The 27,883-nt window shown below is 44.5% G+C and overlaps 1 long non-coding RNA gene across 1 annotated transcript; it reads right to left on the reverse strand.

Annotated features, from left to right (window-relative positions):
• On the reverse strand, nucleotides 1–27,883 carry LOC117282850. The gene is made up of 3 exons (XR_004513757.1): nucleotides 27,810–27,883; nucleotides 5,919–6,000; nucleotides 1–39 (listed from the first exon to the last, which is right to left on the reverse strand). It is a non-coding gene; the product is annotated as an uncharacterized LOC117282850 (long non-coding RNA).

The following is a 27,883-nucleotide window of genomic DNA, read 5'->3' on the forward strand; positions in this document are numbered from 1 at the left end:
CTGAAAGTTCCCTCGCTCCTAAATCCCACGTGTATTCAACTGTGAACAGAATCCTTCATTTTACATATTTCGGTCCGGGTTATCAGACATACGGGTTAAATGTAACCAGATTTGTAAGGATTTACTCTATTCCGGTTTCCCCTGCCAATTCTAATTCCATCAACTGTAACACGTTCATTAACTATCCTGTCACTGACGCTGCATAATCTCGATACTGAGAGCGTTGTTAAATAACAGACTTCAGAAGATAAGAAATGACAGTGTTCCAATGCCTGATGCACTGATGCACTGATGAACTTACTGCACACGGCTCTTCTGAACGCAACAAAAAGCTCAAATATCTCGCCTCTCAGGTAGTGAGGTAAAGTTCTTCCTGTGCTTAACTGCTTCAGCTCTAAGACATGAAGGTGTATTGGGAATTTGGTGAGTTGTCAGCTTCACGCCCCGGCCGCTTTACCCCCAGTATCCACGGGATAGAAGGCTGGGTGGACTCAACACTATCCACTAGTCATTTTCTGGTAACGGATTTTAACACAGGCACTCTTAACAGTCTCACTGAACTACACATTCCAGATATAACACATGTAGTCTTCCTCACAACCGGACTTACAACTGAGCACTGTTGCAACTAAGTATACTTTCATATCCTCACGTACGGAGCTCTCTCTAAATTCAACTGACAACTTTATCCCTTGCTTACAATATCTCGGCACGAACCACATAGAAAAGACAGCCTTTCTATTGTTGCGTCTAACTGCTGCCCAGCATTCTAAGCAAAAAACTGTATATGCACATCTGTCCTATTCCGAGCGGTTTTCGAGATAGAGCTATTTCACTGTACAGACGAGCAACACGCCATGTCCTCACACGAGTTGCACCGAGATAGAGCTATTTCACGGCACTGTACATTGTACAGACAGCAACACGCCATGTCCTCACACGAGTTGCGAAGTGCATTGAGGTTGACGGTGGAATTTTCGGAAATGTATTATACTAGGTAAACTGTACCAACTTTGTCACTTGAACAATAAATACCGGCATTAGTAACAGTACGTAATGTCGCCTTCTTATCAACAGTTTTGGAACTGTAAAGTGAAATAGCTGTATCACGGAAACCGCTCGGATTAGGGCAAATGTACATATACAATTTTGCTTAGAATGACCGATACTACGACCTTCGAGAATACTGACCTTTCCTCCTGGGACGCTCTGTATAATAATCACTGTGCTTTGAAGTGTTAAGAACTGGAAGCAGAAACAATGAGAATTACAGAATTCCTCATTTAGAGCATAGATACCAATCTTCATTCCACCAATTGCTCCACAATCACCCTCACCTATCATCTGGGGCTGGTAAAATAAGCCAGAAGTGGCCGCAGTACAAGGGACTTAGTCCCACCCCACTAGCAATACAAAAATATAGATAGGAAGTGGATTGGATCTGAGCTATATTGTACACTTGTCAACAAAGTGGGCCCACTGAGCCATTTGAATGTTTCAGAAGAAAGAGACACCACACACAAGGGTATGCTCTAAAAACCAAGGCAACTGAATCAAGTGTCATGTATTTCTTGTACTCTGGAATGGAGGCAACGCAAACGTGTTTAAAAACCCTACTCATGGGCCCTCATTAGACACACATAACGTGATATAAGCACGATCTGGCATGCCTTTCGACGCGAGTAAAACATAGCAAACACGTATTCATATACAGAGTGTTCAATAGGTTCCTCATATCACAATATCCATTCATATACTGGCTGTCTTATTTGTTCCTCATATAGCAACATGTATTCATATACTGAGAGTTTTGCAAGGTCTTCACACAGCATTAATGTACCGTGTGTTTGGCAAGTTTCTCATATAGCAACATGTATTCATATACTGAGAGTTTTGCAAGGTCTTCACACAGCATTAATGTACCGTGTGTTCGGCAAGTTCCTCATATAGCAACATGTATTCATATACTGAGAGTTTTGCAAGGTCTTCACACAGCATTAATGTACCGTGTGTTCGGCAAGTTCCTCATATAGCAACATGTATTCATATACTGAGAGTTTTGCAAGGTCTTCACACAGCATTAATGTACCGTGTGTTCGGCAAGTTCCTCATATAGCAACATGTATTCATATACTGAGAGTTTTGCAAGGTCTTCACACAGCATTAATGTACCGTGTGTTCGGCAAGTTCCTCATATAGCAACATGTATTCATATACTGAGAGTTTTGCAAGGTCTTCACACAGCATTAATGTACCGTGTGTTCGGCAAGTTCCTCATATAGCAACATGTATTCATATACTGAGAGTTTTGCAAGGTCTTCACACAGCATTAATGTACCGTGTGTTCGGCAAGTTCCTCATATAGCAACATGTATTCATATACTGAGAGTTTTGCAAGGTCTTCACACAGCATTAATGTACCGTGTGTTCGGCAAGTTCCTCATATAGCAACATGTATTCATATACTGAGAGTTTTGCAAGGTCTTCACACAGCATTAATGTACCGTGTGTTCGGCAAGTTCCTCATATAGCAACATGTATTCATATACTGAGAGTTTTGCAAGGTCTTCACACAGCATTAATGTACCGTGTGTTTTGCGAGTTCCTCGCATAGCATTCATATACCACATGTGAGATAAGTTGGGCGTACAGCAATATACTCGTAGATTCACATGTCGGATGTACGGGGAAGTTCCATTTATAGCAACATGTATTCATATACTGGGTCTTCTGAAAGTTCCTGGTATAGAATCTGCATGTCGGTTCTTCAGCAGGATTCTAGCAGAGCAATACGTATTCATACACTGGGTCTTCTCCATGATAATCCTAAACAATATCCACGCGTATGTAGTGTTCAGCAGATTCCTTGTATAGCAATATCAATTCATATACCGGGTGGTCTATAAATTCCTCTCTAGAAACATATGTTTGGTAAGTGCTTGTTATAGTTCATGAAACTTTTTTCATTGGAGCTTAGAGAGACAGGATAGGATGGTATGAATTCGAAAGATCTAGCTCAGGATAGGGACCAGTGGAGGGCTCTTGTGAACACGGTAATGAACCTTCAGGTTTCATAAAATGCTGGGAAATTCTTGAGTAGCTGCAGAATTGGCGGCTCCTCCAGAAGGGCTGAGCTCCATGAGTAATAGAGTAGTGGGGTGGAACTAAGTCCCTTGAACTTCGGCCACTTCTGGTCTATTGTCCCAGCCCCAGATGACAGGTGAGGGTGATTCTGGAGCAATTGGTTGAATGAAGATTGGGGAAAGCGAAGTACTCGGAGGAAACTTGCCTCAGCGCCACTCTGTCCACCACAAATCCCACTTGACCAGACCCGGGATCGAACCTGGGCCACGGCGATGGGAAGCAACGCAACTAACTATCTAACTCCATGGATCTGTGTCCTTCCCGAGAAGCCAACAGTTTCTCAACTATTCAGAGAAATCTCCCGCATTTTATATAACCAGAAAGTTCATAACCGTTTTCACAAGAGTCCATCACCGGTATCTATCCTAAGCAAGATAAATAAAATCGACAAACTCATCCAATTTTCCTAAAACCCATTATAATGTTATCCTCCCATCTACGTCTTGATCTTCCTAATGAACTTTCTCTCAGGTTTTCCTTCTTAAATTCTATATGCACTCTTCTTCCATGCGTGCTACATGGGATATCATGATTACCTCGTCCTTCTTAACTTGATCATTCCAATAATATCTGGTGAGGAAGGAAGTAATGAAGCATTACAAAATGTTCTCCAATCTCTTATTAATTCGTCCCTATTTTTCTTTCCTCTTGCTCCCACTTTGGAGCATAGGGCTGATTTCTCAGTAGGTAGAACTCCTTGGACGAGTGATCAGCTCGCCGTAAGGCATCTACCTAAACACAGGACGTCACAAACACAGAACAGACACCTACACACACCTTACATCCATGCCTTGTGTGGGCTTCGAACCCACGATCCAGGCTTCCGAGAGAGCGAAGACAAGTCATGCCTAAGACCGCTCGGCTACCGTGACCGCCATTTCATCCCTATTAAATCCAAATTATTCTCCTCAGCACCCTGTTCTCAAACACCCCTATTCTGTGTCCCTCCCTTAATGTCAGAGACGAAGTTATACACCAGTACAGAACCATAGGCAAAATTAGTTTTATATATTTCAATCATAATTTCTTCTGACAGTAAAGCAGGCAACAAGTTCTGGACTGAATTTAATAAACATTTCTCGAATTTAACCTGGTTTAAATTTTCCTCATGAATAATAATCTGATATGTTAGTCGCCCCCAAATATCTGGTGCACATTTTCACGTGAGCTACACTTAAGTTGCGATTTCGTGAAACTGAAATGGCGTCGTTAAATCGCTTACGAATCTGCAGGAGAATTCCTCTCGGCGCTGCATCTCATGCGCTCATTATATTGAAAACTAATTAAAAACTAATTTTCTTACGTTGCCTTTATTTTTAATGGTACTTTTTAATTTTATTTTCAGGTACCTGGTCAAGCCGGTTCCGGGTCGCCCCTCCTTGTAAATTGCAGCAAGTCCTAGACTTTCCGAGGATTCTTGCCTGTTACGACTGACAGTCTAGAACAACGAGTTTCAAAACTGTTTGGAACAGTCACGTAAGTTCCTATGCAGTCGAGGAAAGGTCGTTAAACATACTGAGACACATAAAACTTCGACTTACCGGACATGTTCCCCACCTCCATATTAGATGTGATGTTCGAACGGCGGGGGGTATTAAGATTTCCATATAGTCTGGTAAACAGATACAACCGTGTTCTGCCTGAAGCTTCAAGGTGGCAGATGAAATTACTTGTTCTTATTGATTGATTTATTTAATTACGTATAGTCTCTTCACCTGTCTCATCCTCATAAAGTCAGTTGCTTATTTTCGCCTCTGACGAAACAGCCCTCTTCAGAGTTACTAACGCTCGGCACATTTTTACCCTGAAGAATTAGGCAGTACATACCTCCGAAACATTGGTACGTATCTACAAAACTAAATGCCGTCACTTCCCAGAAGACAATAACCTGCGCTACACGTGAGCAGAAGTGAGAAGTATGGTGATGAGTAGCGAGGCAGTGGTTGCAGCTCCATTACGGTGCGGAGAGTGACGCGCTGTAACGAAGCTCATGCTACAACACACACACACACACACACACACACACTATAATGCCCATCTCAGTCAGTGGACTTGACCAAATCCACTGCGCATTCTGTTGAGAGCAGCCACGTCTAGAAACACGAACAGTGCTCATATCCAGTTACGGAACTTGTTGTACACCTTGTTGGCCCAGGTATGAAACCAATCGTCTCAGGAATTTTGCCTACGAGACTTTTTGTTTCTGCGCCTTGCTCGTAAATCTGGCCACCTATCAAACTCGAATATCGACACGGTCAGATGAGCTTTCCTGCACACCTGGTTCAGTCTGTGAAATACGAGTATTAACTGGCATCGAGTAGGTTACAGCAGCGGTGACGCTCTAAAGTCGAACCTCTCGGCTATCCTGCCTGAGTGACTCCGTTGGTTCCTCGGTCCCAGTAGGCAATGCTGGGAAAGCACCTCAATTACTCCAATTGCTTCCTTCAAAATCATTTTCAATTCAGGAATCATGGGAGCCAGGATAACTCAGTATAGCGACGGGTTGGATTCCCGGTAGGGGAAAGCGAATTCTCTCTCCCCACAGCGCCCAACACAGCCTCCTATCCATTGGGTACCTGGGAGTTTCCCCGGTGGCAAAACAGCAGGGGCGTGAAGCTGACCACTCACCTCCATTTAGTGCTGGGGTCAAGAATGGTGGAGCTATACCTTCACTCTCTGACACAACTTTCCAGTGTGCTGCTTAATATAACCATGGGCAGCTTTGCCTTGTACAGTAAACATGATGAGTTAATGTGAAGTGACGTCACACTTACCTCACTTCAGCCCGAATGTTCTTCTGCCTTAAGTCTTCCGAAATTTTCTTCTTTAATGATTTTCGGCCCCTGAGAGCAGATTCTGAAAACAGACGTGAATAGATCAGGTCCCTGAAGAACTTTCAGGAAAACGTGAAGAAAAAGAAAGACAATAATAATGAGAGGCTACAGAAGACAGTGGAGAAGAGGAGGATGGATAAGAAGACGAAGAAGGGAGAAATGAAGAAGATTACAGTGATAAGGGGGAAAACATACCAAAGAGAAAGAGAGAAATGGTCGTTTCTTGAGTCGTGTCGTTTCAAGCTTCGTGAAAACAGAGCAACTGAATCAAACTGTGAAAGGGAGACGCATGGCCACACAAACACTCACAGACAGCATCATGATTCTATAAGCCTCTTTCTTTTGCACGGAAAGCAGGCTAGAAACGTTTCTTCACAGTCCCAGTTGCTATTTAGGCCCATTCATTTATTAAAAAGCAAGGAAAAGACAAAGGAATACGTTAAGAAAGGAAGTGTGCATAAAAAAAAGAAATGAAAGAAAAGAGGAATGAAGAGAGGAAAAAAGAAGCAAGTCAAAGGGAGGAGGAATGATGAGAATCAGAAGAAATCAAGAATTAAGAAACGAAAAGAACAAGAAAGAAAGAAAGTGAAATGAATACATTAAAGAAATGGAGTAACAAAGGAAAGAAGAAATTAAGAAATGAGTAAAAGGAGGAAGGAGGCATAAGAAAGAAATGAAGTAATAAGGGAATGGAGAATGAAGTAAAATGAAGCACACGAAGGTAGAAAGATGGAAAGAGATAAAAAATAAAGGAACTGAGAAATGAACAGGAGTAGGAATGAAAGAAATTGACTAGAAGAACACAAAAGAAGCAAGAAAGGGAAGGAGTAACAAGGTAAGAAGGAGACAAAGGAGAAACGGAAGGCATTAAGAAAGGAAAGGACTAACAAAGACTAAAAGAATGGAGGAAAGAAGGAAGACGTCAGAAAGCCAAGGCAGAGACAGGTGGAGAGGACCAAACAAAGAGACCGAAGGAAGGAGGACAGAAGCAAAACGTAAAGAAACGGAACAAGGAATTAAGATCGGAATACATAATGAAAGAAATTAAGCAATAAAGGAGTGAAGGAAGAGATAAGACGAACCAAGCAAAAGAAAACAGGATGTAAGAAAAGAGTCAAAAGAAACCGCAAAGCAAGAGATACACGAAGGAAGGCAGACAGTAAGAAAAAGCAAAGAAAGGAAGAAAATAATAAAGAAAACACTACAAAAGAAAGATGAAAGAAGCAAGCATAAAGGAGTAAAGAACGCAAGAATAAGAAATGGAACGAATGAATGAACAAACAAATAAATACAGAGAGGATATGCAATAGGCTCCTGGTGCATCGCATCCTCCGACCTGCCCTGATGTTCACGGCATTCACTTTCGGCAAGAGCGAACCCGAAGATCTCCCGAACTCGCCACATTAGTGGTAACCAGTAGCATTCAGCCTCTTCCCCACCCGAAAACGAATCTAATTTCCACACCTGAAGTCATTTTCACACGCTCTGTGACCATTTATGAAATTCATGAGAAGTCAAACAGGCATACCAACAACCCGAAACTTTTTCTTTAAGTTTTCATGACTCATCTTTTAACGTTCGCCATTCATGTTTCTTTCGTTGCGTCCACTGGACGTGAACAGTAATTACTATGGAAGGGGTAACAATGTTCCGTCCGGTAGCAGATGTTATTTTATTGGGACTGTTCACAAAATCCCGCTGCTGAGTTTCTTACTGCAAGGCCGTTATACCATCTGTCGTGGAGTTCTGGTCTGTTGATTATGCAGTATTCTCAATGTCTCTCTGAATGATTCATTCCGGTTTCAAACTGCGGCCCCAAAACCACCTGTAGCCTTCTACTAACCAAGCCAGAGGCTAGCAGACACACTCTGTAATTCTTTTTATCCTGTGATCCTTCCACTACTTTTTGATGCGTTCCCAACAAAAAGTTGCAAAAATTCACCAATTAGATTCACTACTCCAGCCTGCTTATCCACACGTAACATCTGGAGAACCACTCAATGGTTATTCATGATGATTGCTGCTTTCGTGGACATGAAGATAGGTGGCAACGTTTCGAGAAACCTGCAAGCTCAATATTCTGGGTTGTACCTGCATCTGTTCTGAAGGAATTGTTGGTACCTACCTACCAAACTGCATGACGTCATATCAATGGCATCACATCCCAAAATATAATGCTGTGGTGAGGCCGCGCCATAGCTCAAGCGGTTAGTCGCTGGCTTCCCTCCGCGGCGGCCCGGATTCGATCCCGGGTCTGGTCAAGTGGGATTTGTGGTGGACAAAGTGGCGCTGGGGCAGGTTTTCTCCGAGTACTTCGGTTTCCCCTGCCAATCTTCATTCCACCAATTGCTCCACAATCACCCTCATCTATCATCTGGGGCTGGTACAATAGGCCAGAAGGGCCGCAATACAAGGCACTTAGTTCCAACCCACTATCAATAAAAAAAATAATAATACTGTGGTGTACATAGCCATTGATAGGCAAAGACTTGCAAACAAACAATGAGTACAGCGAATAAATAAAGCGAATAAATAAACGACCGTTTCTGAGCAACGGCTCGGCAAACACGTTCCCGTAGAAACGAACATGCACGCAACAGTATAATAACGGTGTTTTCGATGACGTCCGTGCAAAATAATTGCCACAATCAAGTCAGTTGAATGTTGGCAGTGCAGTTGAGCTCTGCAAGGGAGGCTGATAAGAGATGGTGCTATAGTTGAGTTGACATTTGAGATGAGTTCTTCACGGGCGGCTGTGACCAGAATACCTGAGCGTGGGAAGACGAAGAATCTTCACTGTTAGAAGCCGTTGCCACAGCAGGTAAGAAGAAGCTTAGAGAGTGCTGCGGTGATTTGTAAAGTGTGGAAATTAGCGATAGTTTTTTAATTCCATGTACTCCCGAGTAAAAGACAAAAGATAAAGCTATCCCTGTAACGGGCCGTCAAGGCCCATATGGTTGTGAGAGGTTGAGGTTCCCACATTTTCTAGACAATAGGCTCACAGATGGCGGTAAGGTTGTCAGCCTTACGTGCCGACCGCCCTCTACCCCCAGGAAGATTCCTGGTACTCATTTTTGTTAGAAGCTGAGTCGACCTCATGGCCATAGTGCGGCTGGAAGGATTAACCTCATTGGGAATCGAACACGCGACCTTCCGGCTTGTAACACACTGCTTTAACGAACTAGGCTACAGCGTTCCGAGTGGTGTCTGTAAGTGGTCAATAAACCCGGTCACCAGTCCGTACCCCGTCTATAGTCGTTCCTAAATCGTGACAATAATTTTCATAGTCACCCCATCGAGAATGTGAAATCTGTCTGCAGTAACAATCTACTACCAGACTACACGGCTTCGCATTCCAGAAGACGGCAACCCTTACAGATGCAGTTGTTGAGAACGTCAAATCTCACAGCTTTCCTTGAGATTTGACATTGGGAAGTGTTACTATAATTTGCTCGACACATCCCGAATTTGGTTAAAATCTGACAGTACCAGACAACTTTCACATGTGTGTCCGCATTCATTCTGGCCACCACTTGTCGTAAGGAAGAGAAGTTGCGTAACAGAAGCTGTCGAGAAGCGTGACACATAAACATCACCTCCAACATACTTTTCCCGTGGGTCTTAAAGTTCTCGAAATGATTAAACGAAAGGGATGTCTATGATACTACGTAATAACTCGAGAAATGTGGGACTAATTTTGATTGGTAGGTCAGGCACGCGGTAGCGTAGTTGTCTAAGGCACTACGCTACAAAACCGGAAGGTCACGGAATCTAATCTCGATGAAATAATTGGATTTTTCAATTGACCTAATGCTTCCAGCCGCACTATGGCCCTGGAGTCGACTCAGCCTGTTACAAAAATGAGTACCAGGAATCTTCCGACGGGGTAGAGGGCGGCCGGCGCGTAGGGCTGACCTTACCACCATCTGTGAGCCAATTCTCTAGAAGCTGTGGGAGCCTCGACGTCTCACAACCCTATGGGTCTCCACGGACTGATACACGGACAGGTTTACACTTTTTTTTACAATTTTATGTTAAAAATGTCAACCAAAAGAAAAACAAAATTGGGAAGAAGGTGAAACCATGGAAGGAATCTATTTTATAACATCCACAGTAAGACTCAGCAAGACAAATATTGGAGAATAAAATGCAACTGTATGGCAATGCAACGAATATTATTAGTCACATCGTCCAACTGCAGCAAGCTACAACATGTATAGGCACTGATATTAAAAAAAAACGGATATGAAACATACATGAACCAGAATGTCTGGGAAGAAAGGCGGGTAAATTGCTGCTGGCCTTCGCCAGCACACATATTCCTGGCTTCAGTCTCCTCGAGATCCACGACCAAGATTTTGTTCTTTCCTAGGCATATGCGTGTTTACAAATGGGGCCTCCTTTTCGACGAGAGGAGAGGTCTGTCTTTCTATTTGGACGCTAAGTTTGTTGCGCTGTAGTTTCAGCAGGAGTACATCCTCCCTGTCACGGCGTCCAGGTCACTATGGACTCTGTGCATCCTCTCTCTGAAGAACATCACTTACTTTACTTTGGCACGAATTAATTAAATAGTTTTCCTGGGGAGTAAAGCGCGGCCGGCGCGTAAGGCTGACAACCTTACCGCCATCTTTGAGCCGACTGTCTAGAAAATGTGGGACCCTCAACGTCTCACAAACCTATGGGCCTTCACGGCCTGGTACAGGAATAGCTTTACTTTTACTTTACTTTACGAGGTGGACAGCATAGAAAAGACGCGTCCATTAATTCTTCTATTGTTGCGTGTATATTTGTTGCTGCGGTAACGTTGTTTAGCAACGATTTGGGGGAACGCATACAGACACACACAGCAGAGTGATCTCACAAGCCAAATTTTAACTTATTTTCAAAATAGGGGAAGAAGTTGACTAAAAATAAGCAGAAATTTAACAATACCAGTATTTGAAGAAGACTGTTGCTGTCTGGGAGTATGGGATGTAGTCTGATAGGTAGTTTCTACCAGACTGCACGGTGTCACATCCCAGAATACAGAAACCTTCACCGTTACCTTTATGAGAGCATAAAATAAAGGCCGAAAGTGACCAAAACAACTTTTTGTGTAGTGCTGTAGAAAGTTGAGTTGTTTTGAATAGCTTTTCTTTCCTTTTTGTTCTGCGCGTGCCACGTACGAAAGCTGATCTTCAGAGAAGAAAAATAAACCGCTTAAATTCAACTGTTGACCGCTGACACAACATTCGGGTTAGAGTTCAGAAACATTTAGAAGGTCGAGCTAACGAAACACGTGGCGGTGCGCTGAGCCGCAGCTGGGTGGAGTCTAACGGTTACGCCTTCCTAACCATGTTCTACACTGATGGTTCCCAATCTCGTCTGATCTACAGGCATTATCCGAACACGGGCAGCCTACCTGTTTTACACGTACATCGTACAGCACAGATAACAGTCCGATAAGGATATATACTGTATCTAAGTAATATAACCAAAGGTGGCCGTGCCATGGCTCAAGCGTTTAGTCGCTGGCTTCCTATAGAGGCGGCCCGGGTTCGAGCTCAGGTCATGTGGGATTTGTGGTGGACAAAGTGACACTGGGGCAGGTTTTCTCCGAGAATTTCTGTTTTCCTTGCAATTCTCATTCCACCAACTGCTCCACACTCATCATCTGTCATCTAGGGCTGGTACAGTAGGCCATTAGTGGCTGCAGTATCAAGTGGACTCAGTCTCACTCCACCTCAAGAAACTTAAAGAAAAAAATATATATGGCATAAAGGGACATCCAGTTTCTGAGCCTCGGGGGGGGGGCATTTTGCCACCAGGCAGCTCAATATTGTTTTTATTATTATTATTATCTCACTATTTGTTTATGTTAACTCTGTGATTGGATTCTGCAGCTGTTGAGTTGGCATGCACAAATAAAGAATTGAAAGATTTGTATCCGGAAGTTACTCGCTTCGAATCTTAGCCGAGGCACCTGCTATCCGTGGATTTTCCTCAGTTCTTCGACGAAACTTCTGGGTTAGCATCTCAACTAGGATATGACCGCCTCCTTCCAAATAATTTACGACTTATCTGTCATCCTGCCACTCCACATCACGTTTTCTGCCACACTCCACAACCCGTAAAATAACACACCACGCCCTTCCAACGGTAGAAGCCAGGATAGCTCAGTCGGTATAGCGAAGGGCTGCATTCCCGGTAGGGGAAACAGAATTTTTTCTCTCCATAGCGCCGAGCACCATTCTGGGGCCCACACAGCCCCCAATTCAATGGGTACCGGGAGTACAGCGGCAGGGGCGTGAAGCTGACCACTCACCTCCAGCTAGTGCCGAGATTAGCAGTCTCTGCATCTATACATCCACTCCCCATACGTCATGATGGCGTAGTGCTTAATTAGTTAAGCGCGGGGTTAATTTCACCTTTGCCCTTCCAACAGTGCAGTGGTTGAAGACAAGGTGATCAGTCATTTCCATCCAGACGTAAGGTTCGACCCCCGCCCAACCCTGCCAAAGTTCCTATGGACCTTGAACTTGGGACGGAATATGTGATCCTACCACTTTGCGACTCCTGCATAGCGAGGGGATACAAGTTGGGGGGTTGGAACTGATGCTCTCCGACTGTCCTTGAACAATGCCCCGCTCTGCTAATTTAGGTACAAAGGTCCCTGGTTCAGAGTTCCTGTCTTTCCCGAGTTTATAGGAAGAACACCGGTCACAGTGGCCGAGCGGTCTAGGGCATGAACTGCCTTCGCTCGCTAGGACGATGGGATCGTGGGTTCGAATCCAACTCAAGTCATGGATGTTTGGTGTGTATGCGTTTATTCTCTGTTTGTGTTGTTCTGTGTTAGGCAGAGGCTTTGCGACGGCCTGATCACTCGTTAAAGGAGTCCTACCGTCTGTGAAACAGGCCAAGGCCCTGAATGAGCAGGAAGAGCACCTGTAAAAGAAATAGGCGCCACAATTAAAGCTGAGGTCTCCAATAAGCGACAGTAAACATTAGAGCAACTTAAGTTTCAGCTCTCCTGCCAATGGCGTTACAAGTAGATTCTAAAAAGTTCTGACGATGGTTGCAGCCTGTTACACCTGGGATTACCGCCGTCCAGTTCTGTCGTGTCTCGGACCTAACGATCAGCCACGTTCATTGTAACATGGGATGTATAGGATTACGTTACTGGACCTCACAGCTCAGACCCACTTGTCAGAGTTCTAGTCCCTACTGCGCTGTAAATCATCAGGACCCTATACTAATGCAGTTACTGACTTTCTGGATTTTACCCATTATCCCGTTTTTTTAATTCAAAAACTTTTCGGAGACTGGACCCTGTCCCCTTCTCAGGCGCAACCTACTCAGCTGGGCCCAATCGAGAGAGTTAGGCCGACAACTTACCTAACCTAACCTATGTTACGGGTGTTAATTTCATGCAACCGTCAATCTGTAAGTTCGTAAGTCGCGGAGAATGCATTACGCAAGAACACCATTTCGGAAACTGAATATTCCCGTCCACAGCTGAAACAGTGCAGATGCCCTTACTCAGTAGGGTCCCTTAGAAAGTCACTGAGGGACAGACAGAATACCTAGAAAATTTCTGCTGGTCCTCGTCAGCACAGTCATTATTTGCACCGAGTCCCGCGGGATTCATGACCGTATTTCTTTGTGTCACATCTCTGGGAGTCGCGCACCTGACTCATCAGCCTCAGTCACTGGGCACCACATCCATTCACGGAGAGCGGATCAGGTTTCGTTAATAGGACATAATAACTAACTGACTTCACAGAGCTGTGCCCTTCTTGAAGCCTATAGTTCTATTTTTTCCCCACCAATATCCTACATGCATTCCTCGTCTCCCTCATTCGTGCTACATGCCCTACCCATCCCATTCTTGACTTGATCATTCTGATTATACTTGGAGAAGAGTACAAGTTATGAAGCTCCTCATTATGCAGTTTTCTTCAACCTCCTGTCACTTCATCTCTCTTCGGCCCAAATATTCTCCTCAACACCTTGTTCTCAAACACCGTTCTTTAATGTCAGAGGTCAAGTTTTACACCCATACAGAACCATAAGGAAAACAGTATTTCTGTATATTCTGATTCTTACGTTTTTGGACAGCAGACGAGAAGACGAGAGGTTCTGGACTGAATGGTAGCAAGCATTACCCGAGTTCAATCTCCTCTTAATTTCCTCCTGAATCAGGTTTCGATTGTTACCAAATATCTGAACTAGGAAACATTTTCAAAGGATATATATATTTGCTATCTTTATATCATGCTTTTGCCCTGCAACAACATATACTTAGGCTTCTCTGCATTACAGGAGATAACTAAACTAAACTAAACTAAACAGAACCGAACCGAACTGAACTTACGTAGTCCTGCGTATTTAAGACATGTGTTCGTGTATATACGTAAAGTAATGGTAATATTGTGCCATGAAGACGTATGTCGGAGTTAAAGCACAGCTCCAAGCATTCTTAACCTAGGAAATAGATGCAGGGGAGTGTTCAGCATCACGCTCCTGTCGCCTTGCCCTCCGGTGCCAGGGCCCAGGAGCCAGTATGTCTGCTGTGACTCGTACCTCGATTCGCTAGGCGCCATATTGGCAGAGCTTTCGTAGTTCATTACACATCGACATATCATTTAAGACTTTATTTAATTTATTAATGCATGAAACGCTATTAATATACAGACTACACATTCGTGCATTTGTTTATATATTTTGGCCAGGAAATACTAAAAGTAGATGATGAAAGGTAAGGCTATCCCTGTAACAGGCCGTGGAGGCCCATAGGGCTGTGAGACATCGAGGCTCCCACATTCTCTAGACAAATGGCTCACATATGACCGCTAGGTTCTCAGCCTTAAGCGCCGGCCGCCCTTTACCACCAAAAAGATTCCTGGTACTCATTTATGTTAGAGGTTGAGTCGACCCCAGGGCTATAGTGCTGTTTGAAGGATTAGGTAAATTGAAAAATCCAATGACCTCATCTGGAATCGAGCCATGACCTTCCAGCTTGTACCAAAGTGCCTCAACAAACTACGCTACCGCGTGCCCCTACTACACATAGATGATATTTACGTGGAAGAGGGTAAGAGAAATTTTCGTTAAATTTCATTTTTCAGAGACAACTTAAATAAACATACAAATGTAAACTAACCTACGTTATCACTCGCTTGGAGAGCAGTCAGCAACAAATAAAGAAGATGGATGCATCTTGTTTTGGGAAACACACCAAACGCTACATACATTCTTCTGGCTGTACTTGACACGTGCACGTGGAACATAGTTTTGTGAAGACTGGTTCCGAGAAATGTTTGGGACAATATACAGTCATCACTGAAATGCTAATCAGATGGCTTATCATGGCCGGTAATAACTGACGTATTTGTGCAAGTCATTCTGGGTACAAGTGTGACAAATGAATTACGTCTTCCGTTGTGGCTTCCAACTTCCAAAAAGCAAACGAATGAGGGGCAAGACAATTAGCGACAGATAAAAATATTATCGTAATTTACATAACAAGCCCTTACATTCCAACTTAACAAGAGAAATGACATGGATACCGAGAATGAATTGCTTAAACGGGGGAAAAACATACGAGGCACAATGATTACGTCACTCCGGAAACGAGAATCGATTGTCATTCCGCAGATCACTGTTGGTTACTGAACACCAAGCAACAATGGAAACCGCCTAACGACAGGGCCAGTTTCCGGAAAAATCTGACATTTCATGTTTGGGCCCCGGTGCGAGCACAGGTATTTTCCTGCAGATGCGGCCTGTGTACTTTCATTCAGAGAGCTGGACCCCACAAATTACTGAAATTGAACCAAAATAGTTGCAGAAGTTTTAAAGCAAATCCCGTTTTCTTGTTGGGATTTTTGTGAATGGCCGATTTTATTGCTAGTGGGGTGGGACTAAGTCCCTTGTACTGCGGCCACTTCTGGCCTACTGTACCAGCCCCAGATGTTAGGCGAGGGTGATTGTGGAACAATTGGTGGAATGAAGATTGGCAGGGGAAACCGAAGTACTACGAGAAAACCTGCCCCAGCGTCATATTGTCCACCACAAATCCCACTTGACCAGACTCGGGATCGAACCCGGGCCGCCGCGGTGGGAAGCCAGCGACTAACCGCTTCAGCTATGGCGCGGCCCTATGAATGACCGTTAATTTTGCAGCTGGAATTTTCATATTCACCGGGCACTGATCTACGATGGACGAATTCTTATCTAAATGACTCGTAGCTGAGCCCTTCTTGAGAATGCGTTTGATGTGCGGCTATTCCAGAAATTCCCAGCATTTTATGGAACCTGAAGGTTTATTACCGTGTTCACAACAGCCCTCCACTGGTCCCTGTATTAGGCCAGATCAGTTCAGTCCATACCATCCCAACCTATCTCTCTAAGGTCCATTTTCTTATGATCCACCCACTTACGTCTTGTTCTTCCTAGTGGTTTCTTTCCTTCTGGCTTTCCCACCAATATTCCATATGCATTCCTGTTCTATTCGTGCTACATGTCCTGACCATCTCATCCTCTTTGACTTGATCATTCTAATTATACTTGGAGAAGAGTACAAGTTATGAAGCTCCTCATTATGCAGTTTTCTCCAACCTCCTGTCACTTCATCTCTCTTCGGCCCAAATATTCTCCTCAACACCCTCTTCTCAAACACCCTCAGTCTATGTTCCTCCCTTAATGTCAGAAACCAAGTTTCACACAAATACAGAACCACAGGCAAAATTATATTTTTATATATTCTAATTTTTATGTTTTCAGACAGCAGACGAGAAGACAAAAGGTTCTGAACTGAACGGTAGGAGGCACTACCCGAGTTCAATCCCCTCTTAATTTCCTCGTGAATCAGGTTTTGATTTGTTACTGTCGTTCCCAAATATCTGAACTGTGCCACATTTTCGGAGAATCTGTTAACTATCGATGTTACGAGTTTGCCCTGCATTCTTCACGGCCTGTTACAGGGATAGCTTCATCTTTTAACTCTGTTTTAACCATCACTCCGCCCATGCCTCTCTCTCTTTCTATCACACATTCACACACACACACACAAACAAAGAAACGCTGTGTTTAATTATACAGAAACAGTGAGGTTTACGGAAATGTGTACTGGACATAAAATTCGAGGTTTGTTTCTCTATGCAACGTTTATTTGAAACATCTGTCGCTTCGATAAGTGTCAGAGAGTTGCGCTCAAGATGCAAGCAGGGAGAGCAGCTGAAGTTATCCCTGTGCTTAATTAATTAAGTATAACGGCATAACGATGTAGGGGGAAATGAAGGTATAGACCCATTCATTCTTAACCTCACTATTTGATGGAGGTGAGTGGTTAGCTTCACGCCCCAGGCGTTTTACGCCCAGGGATATAGGGTAGGAGGATGGGTGGGCCCCACAACCAGAGAAAAATCTTTTGCCCCTGCAGGGACACAGTTCCATGAAGTTAGCTGAAAAAAAAGAACACATAATTTTGAACGTTAAAAAAGGCGGTATGTGGAATTAGTACAGTGATCTCGAGGGGTACATAAAAGCAAGCATTCAAATGTTTTCTTGAGTTGTTGTCCGTTGCCTGGAAACCAAAACGTGTCATGGCCAAATTACTAAATTTCTGCCATGTATTGGAGACTAAGTGTGCATCTTGACCTTGAACTTGCAGTTCCAGTTTTCAATTGGCTTCGAATTAGCACGAGGCTGCTTCATGACGCAACAACGTCAAGACGTGACGCAGTTTCCAATAGAGATGTGAAACGAAACGCGAGATTGTTCAGGATATTAAGATCAGGGCTGTTATGCCGTACAGCTTGGTAAACTGTCAGTATCGAGTCTGCACAACTTGGGATGTTAGGATGATGATTAATAATTGTACAGCAGTTGCCGGAAAGACAATTGAAAGGGGAAACGGAAAGTACGTGAAGGAAATCCACACAAACTTTACCATAATTCCTATATGACATGAACTGGGGTGGAACACGGGCCGCCGCGGTGGAAAACCGGAGACTAACAGCCTGAGGTACAGCACGGCCGTGTGGTTAAATATCCCAAGAAATTCTGTAAACTTCATAAGCCTGCAACTGTATGCAGAGCTGGAAAGGGTGAAAAAGGTAAAGCTGTTCCTGTGCTTCATTAATTAAGCACCAAGTCATTCACATGTATGGAGGAATGGAGGCATAGCTTCACCATCTTTGATCTCGATACTACATGGAGCTGTCATTTTCACGCCCCGGCTGCTTTACCTCCGGTACCCGTTGGATAGGAGCCCGGGTGGGCCGCAGAGCCGGTGTGGACGCCATGGAGTAGAGAGAAATCTCTTGATCTTACCAGGAATCGAACCCCGGAAGTCTGGGCAAATGTTAATATCAAAAACTAAAAATATTCTTATATCCCGAAAACTCTAGAACGATGAGTAAAAACAGTCTTGATTTAAATTGAAGTTTTTAAACTAATATTCTGCCCCCACCCCAGGAAAAAGAAAACTGATTGCAACTGTTCGCGGTCCATCGATGGCTTTAACCTATTTCGCGTCTTCAAACCTTACATGAGAAGGCTGTTGAAAATATTCTGGATAAAGTTCACTTGATTAACTCTTTACAGTTTGACCTCAGACCCTACATGTCTACAGTTCACGTCTAACTTTAGTCATATAATTCGCATTAAGAACAACATCAAAGGCTGGTTCCGATTTTCACGAACAGCTGTCGGTTTATTATCAATATTATCGTTTATATTAATGAAAACACTCAGCGCAATATTAATATTTCATTAGTCTGAATATGGGGGTCAGGGTCGCCAACACAACGTGATGCCCGAAGTCAAGAACTTGCGATGATGCTGATATTTATAACTTGCCACCGGACGTCATTAAACAACTCTTACGAACCATATATTTGAATAATTTCGGGCATTTCCAAATGTTCGTACTTTTTCGGAAGAAAATTCGTGTGTAGCACTCCAACCCTGCATCTGGAAGGTCCTGGTGCAAATCTTCCATCGGGACTATGCATTCTAATATCTCGCAGCTTCACTCAATCCCCTGCGGGAAATTTGTGCGCAGCGCGCTGCCTCGAATTAACCCACGATACAGGTAAAACTAACTGCCGCGTTATAGCTCAAGCGGTTAGTCGCTGGCTTCGCACCGCGGCGACCCGGATTCGATCCCGGGTCTGGTCAAGTGGGATTTGTGGTGGACAAAGTGACGTTGGGGCGGGTTTCCTCCGAGTACTTCGGTTTCCCCTGCCAATCTTCATTCCACCAAATTCTTCATCATCATAACCACCCGGGGCAGGCTACAATAGGCCAATCAGTGGCCGCCGTGCCCAGTGGACCCAGTTGGACTCCACGCCCCACTAAGCGAATTATAAAAACTATCCCTCTAAGATTTGGGGTTTTCACGGCGGTGACTACGAAGAATACAGTCTTCTGGGGTGTGGTCTGCAGCCTCATGCTCGCGCTTGTTCATCTTGTTCCTACTTAATTTCAAATTATTCTATTTAAAGTAAAGCTATCCTTGTAACAGGCCGCGAAGGCCCATAGGGTTGCGAGACGTCGAGGCTCCCAAATTTTCTAATCAAACGGCTCACAGGTGGCGGTGAGGTTGTCAGCCTTATGCGCCGGCCGCCATTTATTCCCCAGGAAGATTCAAGGCACTCATTTCTGTTAGGGGCTGAATTGACCTCAGGGCCATAATGCGGCAGGAAGGATTAGGTGAACTGAAAAATCCAGTGACCGCATCGGGAATCGAATCCTTGACCTTCCGGCTTGTAGCATAATGCCTCAATCAACTAAGCTCCTGCTTGTCCCCGAATTAACCCACGATGTATCCGAAAATGCAAATAGCTTGCATATAACAAACTACAACTTCTCAAATTTTTCAGTCTGTAATCAGACAAGTGACAGCTTGGCAACGAAGCCCCCAGCTTCAAGACCTAGGATGTGATAATGTGCTGCCTAGTCAGGGGTAAAGCACACCTCAGGAGTCGGCGGCAGGTGAGTATGGATCAATGGTGGAATGGTGTCAGCATGGGAGCATGGGAAAACATCAGAAACTCGCAAAGAATGTACTGCACTGACACGTCGCCTAAAATGGGACAATTAAAATTACCCGGGACTAAACCCAAGGCTTTTCAGTAAGAAACCAGCGTCTAACCGCCTGAGCTAGATCACGGCCTCTAAGAATTAAACGCATCAGAAAAGAAGAAAGCAGCTAGCAAGCGTCGCCACTCTCTGGCGATCTCAACAAGTTCCTGGTCAAAGATCACTCCCAAACTTTAAAACCCGAAGAAATAACAGTGTGCTTCCTGGTGAGGGCTATCATACACGTCAAGAGACAGTGGTGGATCTTCACTGCTTGCATTCTGTTGTGTATCTCGCTTGGTGGCATTTGGCCGTCACAGCACAACAAAAATAAACCAATCGAACAGCTCACATTGGTTCTATCTGATAATTGCTACCTGCTTCGGTCCACGTTTGGGGACATCTTCAGGCAGTTTCATCAAATACGTCTCTTGTTATTGAACTGTGCTAATATGGATCCATATTAGTGTTATTCATCACAACGAAATAATACATGCAACCGTCATGAAATTGCAAGAATTTCTGTAATTTTAAAATTGTTTTCAATTTTCTTGTCGTTGAAAGTAAAATTCTATGTTTTTTTGTGTTTTCGTCCCGTATTTGATGAGACTGCCTGAGGATGGTCGCAAATGTGGACCGAAACATGTAGCAACTATCAGATAAAACCAATGTGGGCAGTAAAATGTAAAAAGTCGTCCCTGTGCTCAACTACGCCATGAAGGAGTGAGGGGGAGTGGCTGTATAGATGCACATTTTCCTGACCTTGGCGCTAGCTGAAGGTGGGTGGTCAGCTTCACGCCCCTGCTGCTTTAGCCTGGGAAAAGAGCCCCCGGTATCCATTGCATAGGAGGTTGGGTTGACCCCAGAGCCGGTCTGGACCATTTGGAGAAGAGAAAATTCTTGACCCCACCGGGACTCGAACTCCGACCCCTCAGTCATCCAGCCCATAGCCAGTCGCTATGCAGACTGAGCTATCCCGGCTCCTAATGCGAGCAGTTCGATTTGTTTATTTTTGCTGTTGTGTTGACGGGTGATACCACCAAAAGCGGTGACAGATGATTATGGAGTAATGGTAGAATTATAATTGGCGGGGAAACACGAAGAAACCCCTGTTCCAGTGCTACTTCGCCCACCATGCGGAACGTGACTGTCTTCCTGTCCTATAGTCATGCCAAAATGCAGGAAATATATGATTATTTTATATAATGTGGTCAAACTGTGGCTTGCGGGCCGCGGATGCGTACTACGGCCTGTGCCGCTACTATATATACCACGTGACAAGTCTCGTGATCGGTGAAAGTGTGAACTTCTCCGGAGAACAGTATTTCTAAGTTAAAATAGTAAATGTAAGATTTGAGGCTTTCACGGCGGTGACTATGAAGAAAGCAGACTGCTTTTACCGGTTCTCACGGTCTCTTCGCTTGCGGATTTCTTATATTTTTTCTTCTACCCTGAAGATGGAGGCGATACGTTCCTCCGAAACGTCGGTCAACACCCCATATACACGGTGCCAAACCCAGAAGACTGCTTTCTTTAAAATAGTAAATGTTTTTAGCTCAGGCAATACGCATATAACCAACTCGAGGGAACACTGTTGCTGTTACGTCACCATGTTACCAGTTAGCGTGAAACCAATATAAACACCTGGGCCTTCCACCCGGGCGACTTTGGGTCTCCAGGACTTCTAAGAATTGTCAAAATGCGCCTCTGAATTTCAGTAAATTTGGCCACTCCTACGCGTCTCAATCAACAACGACGGTTAGCATTCGAACTGAAATCGGGTTTCGTTCTAAGCTTCCTGTGACCAATCCTCTTCCATTAGTTTTCACCCCCCCCCCTTCAAAGCAAAGAACGAAAGAAAGAAAGCCTTATATGAAAGGCCATTCTCGTATGTTTGTCTGCACGTGTATATCTGGCCTATTATCTGGGCGTAAGCCCTTGTTATGATCTGTTAGATTTGAGGTTCTCGCAGAGGTCCCTATGAGGAGTACGTGACGCTGTGTAATCTGGAAGGATTCACAGACGTTTCGGAGAAACGCCCTGCCACTATCTTCACCATCGAAGATTAAGTAGCGAGGAACCAACAAGAAGCTTGAAGATATTCGCGTTCGGGTGACTTACTGTCACGTTTTAGGGCTGTGACTATAGACGGGGTATGGACCTGATGAACTGATTACTGATCGCTCGTATACACCACTCGGAACTGCCAGTAATTATAACACTACTTCTGATTTCCACACTACAAATCACTCCACGGTAAGTCTTCTCAGTCTTCTTTCACTAGTCGTTGCTTCGTAACAGTTCCCAGCAATTGCAATTCCTCTGCAATATTTTCACTAGACGTTTCCAGGTAACAAATCTTAACAATGGAGATTCTCCAGCTTCCGTGGTCACTCCGTTGACCGCTGGTTAACACCCAACACCTGAAATGACAGCGCCATCCTCTCAGCCTTACTTGGAACTACGGAACTCGACTGCAGATTCTGAGTCTCAATATGATGTTACGACCGACGGTCAAGCGGAGTTTGTCTTGGAATAAAGCACCAGATTTTTATACTGTCAGTTGTGGATTTGTTGATGTGGGGCGCTCTCTCTGATTAGATGACGGGTCTGTCGTTTACAACTGCTGCTGGCCCTCGCCACCGCAGTCATTCTCTGGTCCGAGTCCCGTGGGACTCGCATATTTTACTGTCTCAGAATTGAGACTTCCCTTCTCGTCGCTTCCTACGACTCGCCGGGTCACGGTGGAGGTATTCGACCCCGCCTCCACACGATTCTAAGCTGAACTCTTTTTTACAACCACTTTGAACGGATCGAACAGAAAACACAATTTCCAAAAAATACCCGTATTGTTGTAGGCGTGATTACCGATCCGTTGCCTAGCAACAGCTCGAATAACGTTTTCGCGAGAACTTTCTTACAGAGCCGTTGCTTTTAAACGGGTTGCATAACCCCGTTGTTCTAGTGTTGCGTGCGTATATGTTGCGGAAGTTACCTAGCAGCGGCCTCTATTTACAGAGTCACTGCTTAGAAACGGGTCTAATCTTTTCAGCTGCACAAGGGCCCCGGGGTCGACTCAGCCTCTAACAGAAATGAGTACCAGGAATCTTCCTAGGGGATAAAGGGCGACCGGCGAGTAAGGGTGACAACCTTACCGCCATCTGTGAGCCGAATGTGTAGAGAAAATGTGGGAGCCTCGACGTCTCACAACCCTATGGGCCTCCACGGCCTGTTACAGGGATAGCTTTACTTGCTTCGCTAGTCATAGTGACCATTACGAGAAACTCAAAATATGATAATGAAACAATTTTTAGCCTATTTTCTTTATTCTGAAAAAATAAAAGGCTTATGAGACCACCTCGCTCTCCATGTGTCCCCCCTTGTCTTTGTTAGGAAACGGTGTGACCCCCATTCTTTTTCGTTTTCTATGCGGTTCGTGTCTATGAAAGGAAAGTAGGCGATTAATTCCTCACAGAGATTGTTGTTACAAACACTTCAGGTCTGCCTCAGTTTCGAATGATGCCGAATATCAAATTTGTTCATGTGTTTAATTAGTAACCACCACATGAAGACATTCGACGCAGTTCTTTATTGACCTTGGCAACATATGGAAGTGAGTGGGAAGCTTTCAGGCCACGACTGTTTCTCCCGGCCGTGAAAGCTCTCAGCACCACCTGGATAGGAGGACAGGCGGATCTTGGGGCCAGCTCTTACCCTTACCGGGAATCTAACCCTTCTCCCTCGTTAAGCCAGCCCACAGTCTAGTCCTACTGACTCAGTTCTGCGTGGAAAATTTATAAAGAGCTGACGATACGTTATCTGGAGAACAAGCAGCAAGTGAATACAGCGGCAATTCGTACTTAAATGCATCTGTTTTCTCCGCAACACTTAACTTGCGCAAACACACCGCTCTGTGGTCTGGGGCAGCTGATTTCTGCGCGAGTCTTATCAGCACTTCTTTCAATTAAACACAGTGATATTGCATGAAAGCAAGGTCACGGGGTTGCCGTTCCCAGTGACAGCTGACTCCTGCAGCTGTGTCTTGGACTTGATGAAAACTAACCGTTACGTCGAAACATTTACTATACCTGCAACATGGGACTTGTAGGGTTACGTTCTTGGAGCTCGAAGCTGAAACCAGTTTCTCAACGCAGGAACTGAGGCTTCCACAACGGTGATTATGAACAGTACAATCTCCTGGCATATAACGCCGTGCAGTCCGTTGAAATTCAGCCAATGTTGCCGAGGAATATATCGCCTGTCTCTGCTTGCTACCCGCTTGCAAGCTGGTTTCTTGCTCGGCTTCTTCGACCCTGACGATGGAGTATGTTCCCCCGAAACGTCGGTTGAATTTCAGCGGACTACACTGAAACTATTAAGGTAAATATGTCCCTGTGATTAACTAATCAAGCACTACGCTATGAAGGCGTATTGGGGAGTGGATGTATAGATATACGTTTTTTTGACCTCGACGCTATTTGGAGGTGAGTGGCCAGCTTTACGCCCTGGCTGCCTTCCCCCCAGGAAAAGAGCCCCTAGTACCCACCGCATAGGAGGCTGTGTGGGCCCCAGAACCGGTCTGGACAACTTGGAGAAGAGAAAACTCTTGCACCTATCGGGACACGAACTCCGACCCCTCGGTCGTCCAGCCCGTAGCCAGTCGCTGTACTGATTGCGCTACCCCGGCTGTTACTGAAACCATCAGAAATACTAAAAATAATTTTATCATCGATCGTATGGAGTTGCAGTTCAGTCCATAAATCATTACATGGTGTAAGTCCAAAATTTGACTTCGGAGTTGTTTTGTATGAAAATTCGGATCGTAAGGTTAACACTGTTAATTTAATGGGGTCTAAGTCCGGAAATTCTGAAGCCGGGAAGTCGGGGGCCGAGGGATCTACACGCGCGCGAGCTAAGGGGTGTAGCACGGGTTGGGAATTTAACGGGAAGTCTCACCATTTGTCATATAAGGTTTCATACAATTAACTTTCTTTGAGTTCTCTCGTATTCGTCTCCAGCTCCTCCGTCATTCGTCGAGGCCACATTCAATGCCATCTCCCACGAATAACACACACAAATAGTCAATCGTAACCCGTCTCCATTACATACTATATTACACTTCACGTATTCAATTTATAAGGATTATTAGTATTGTGGTATGTGAAGCCGCAGCCAGACAACGACCGCGAAATAAGCAACTATACGAAAGCTGTTGCGAGGTAACGGCTCTGCCCACAGACATGAACGCAACAATTCTACGATAACAAGACGATACAACAATAATGGAAAGCGATGTTTTCTACGTGGTCCGTGCAAAGATATAAGCACGACAATTTTGTGAGCAGTCAGTACCCGTGTGGAGGCGGGGACGAATACCTCCACCGTGACCCTGCGAGTCGTAGGAGGTGACGAAAAGAGAAGTCTCAAATCTAAGACAGTAAAATTTTGTCGCTAGTCCCAAGGGACTCGGATCCGAGAAAGAGTGTGCTGGCAAGGGCCAGCAGCATATACAAAAGACAGACCCGTCCTCTCGTCGGAGAGGGCGCCCCACAAAAACAAAATCGTAGCTGCCAAACAGTAATAAATATCTGGTCATGGGCCCCAGATGGGGCTCGACACCAAGACTTATAGACTGGCTGACAGTCAGTCGCAATGTGACTTTGACTTTGACTCTGAGCAGTCAGTCAGTGGAGTGGAGTCGGTTGGTGAATGGCTGAGTTGAGTTTGTTGGTGAGTTAGTTGGATATCCGCTGGGGTTCAGTTTCTGTTGCTATGAAAAGCTGGTAGCTGAGGCCGGGGACAGGTCGGGAACCCAGAGAAAGGGGAATGCAAACCGTTAGTAGCCGCTACTGGGCAACGGCTAATGCAGACTGTAACAGACTGAGAACACTAGTCTGTGTGTGACTGATTTTAAAAGCGCAGTCATGAGTTTTGCTGAAGTATTCAATGAACATGGTTACCAATCCAAACCCCGTCTATACTCACTCATACATGTGACATTATTCACAAAATAGACACGATACTCTTAAACCAAAAAGACTGCTCCCCTGATCGTGACCTAGCACATATCTTATGTTCATGCAACGTGTTCTTATGTACTTCGAAGGGTTTATATATTTATTTATTAATGTGAAACTTGAGTCCGCGTGGTGATGATGTGTAATTTGGTAAAACTGACCTGAATAATGAGGATAATATTAAAATGGATCATAAGAAAAAATTGTTCAATAGAGAGGAAATTAGAACGAAAAGCCTAAAATCAGTTCTAACAAAGGCATTTATTACTATCAGCGATGAGACTTCTGGTTCAGTACCCACAGTGTTAGTTAAACCTTTCATAACAAAGTGGTTTCTGTATGTACCACCAGATTTGTATTCGGGAGGTGCCAGGTCCGAATCTTAGCTGGAACAACGGCTGCTTTCACGGAGACCTTTCTTGGTTTTCAATTCCCACAGACAAATTCCGGGATCCTACATCAGTTCAGTCAGGGCAGGTTACTTACGGGTCCTTCCGGATTCACCCTTCGCCTTGAGTCGGGATACTGACAGAGGCGTGAAATAAAGCACAAAATACACACGTCATTTCCGCTGATGATGGACATAGACGGTTCGTGCACTCTTGTCCACAGAAGCGTGACGGATATCACGTGTCCTAAACACATGTGATTGGCAAGTGCTCTGTGAGTTGTACAGAAAGTTATGGAGGTCGGTAATACGTTCCAGTTAAACTTTGGCCTATTTAACTGATTGGAATCAATTTCCTAAATACAAATAACGGCACCAGGCAGTCTTCAGCCCCTCACAAGCAACCAACTGCGAGAGATAACTTCGCTCTGCGTTTTAAAAATTCAATAAACAATTTACGTCAAAATGAATTAGAGAGGCTTGTTACAGCATTTCTTAGAATGTTTTTTAACAGAATTTTCCAAAGTCCAGTACTTACTTATTTACTAGGCCGCGCCATAGCTCAACCGGTTAGTCGCTGGCTTTCCACCGCGGCGGCCCGGGTTCGATCCCGGGTCTGGTCAAGTGGGATTTGTGGTGGACAAAGTGGCGCTGGGGCAAGTTTTCTCCGAGTACTTCGGTTTCCCTTACCAATCTTCATTCCAACTCCTCCACAATCACCCTCACCTATCATCTGGGGCTGGTACAATAGGCCAGAAGTGGCCGCAGTACAAGGGACTTAGTCCCACCCCACTAGCTACAAGAAAAAATACTTACTTACTCATTGAGCTGAGCCCTTCTTGAGGAGAAGCCAAATCTGCAGCTACTTAAGAATTCCCCAGCATTTTATGGAAGCCGAAGGTTCATTACCGTGTTCACAAGAGCCCTCCACTTGTCCCTATCCTGAGCCAGATCAATCCAAGCCATGCCATCCCATCCTATCTCTCTAAGATCCATTTTAATATTGTTCATCCACCTACGCCTTGGTCTTCCCAGTGGTCTCTTTCCTTTTGGCTTTCCCACCAATATCCTATATGCATTCCTCTTCTCCCCCATTCGTGCTACATGCCCTGCCCACCTCATTCTCCTTGACTTGATCATTCTAATTATACTTGGAGAAGAGTACAAGTTATGAATCTTCTCATTGTGCAGTTTTCTCCAGCCTCCTGTCACTTAATCTCTCTTCGGTCCAAATATTCTCCTCAGCCCCCTTCTCAAACACCCTCAGTCTATGTTCCTCCCTTCATGTCATAGACCAAGTTTCACACCCATACAATAAAGCTGATTGTGACAATGTTCTGGGCATATTTCGTTACTTACGTCAAATTCCATTACGTCAGTTGGAACGCAGAGCCAGTGTCAGAAGCATTTGAAGGCTGTAACCTTGGGTTGCG

The sequence above is a fragment of the Cryptotermes secundus genome, unplaced genomic scaffold (assembly GCF_002891405.2).
Source record: "Cryptotermes secundus unplaced genomic scaffold, Csec_1.0 scaffold3240, whole genome shotgun sequence".
NCBI classification, from domain to species: Eukaryota; Metazoa; Arthropoda; class Insecta; order Blattodea; family Kalotermitidae; genus Cryptotermes; species Cryptotermes secundus.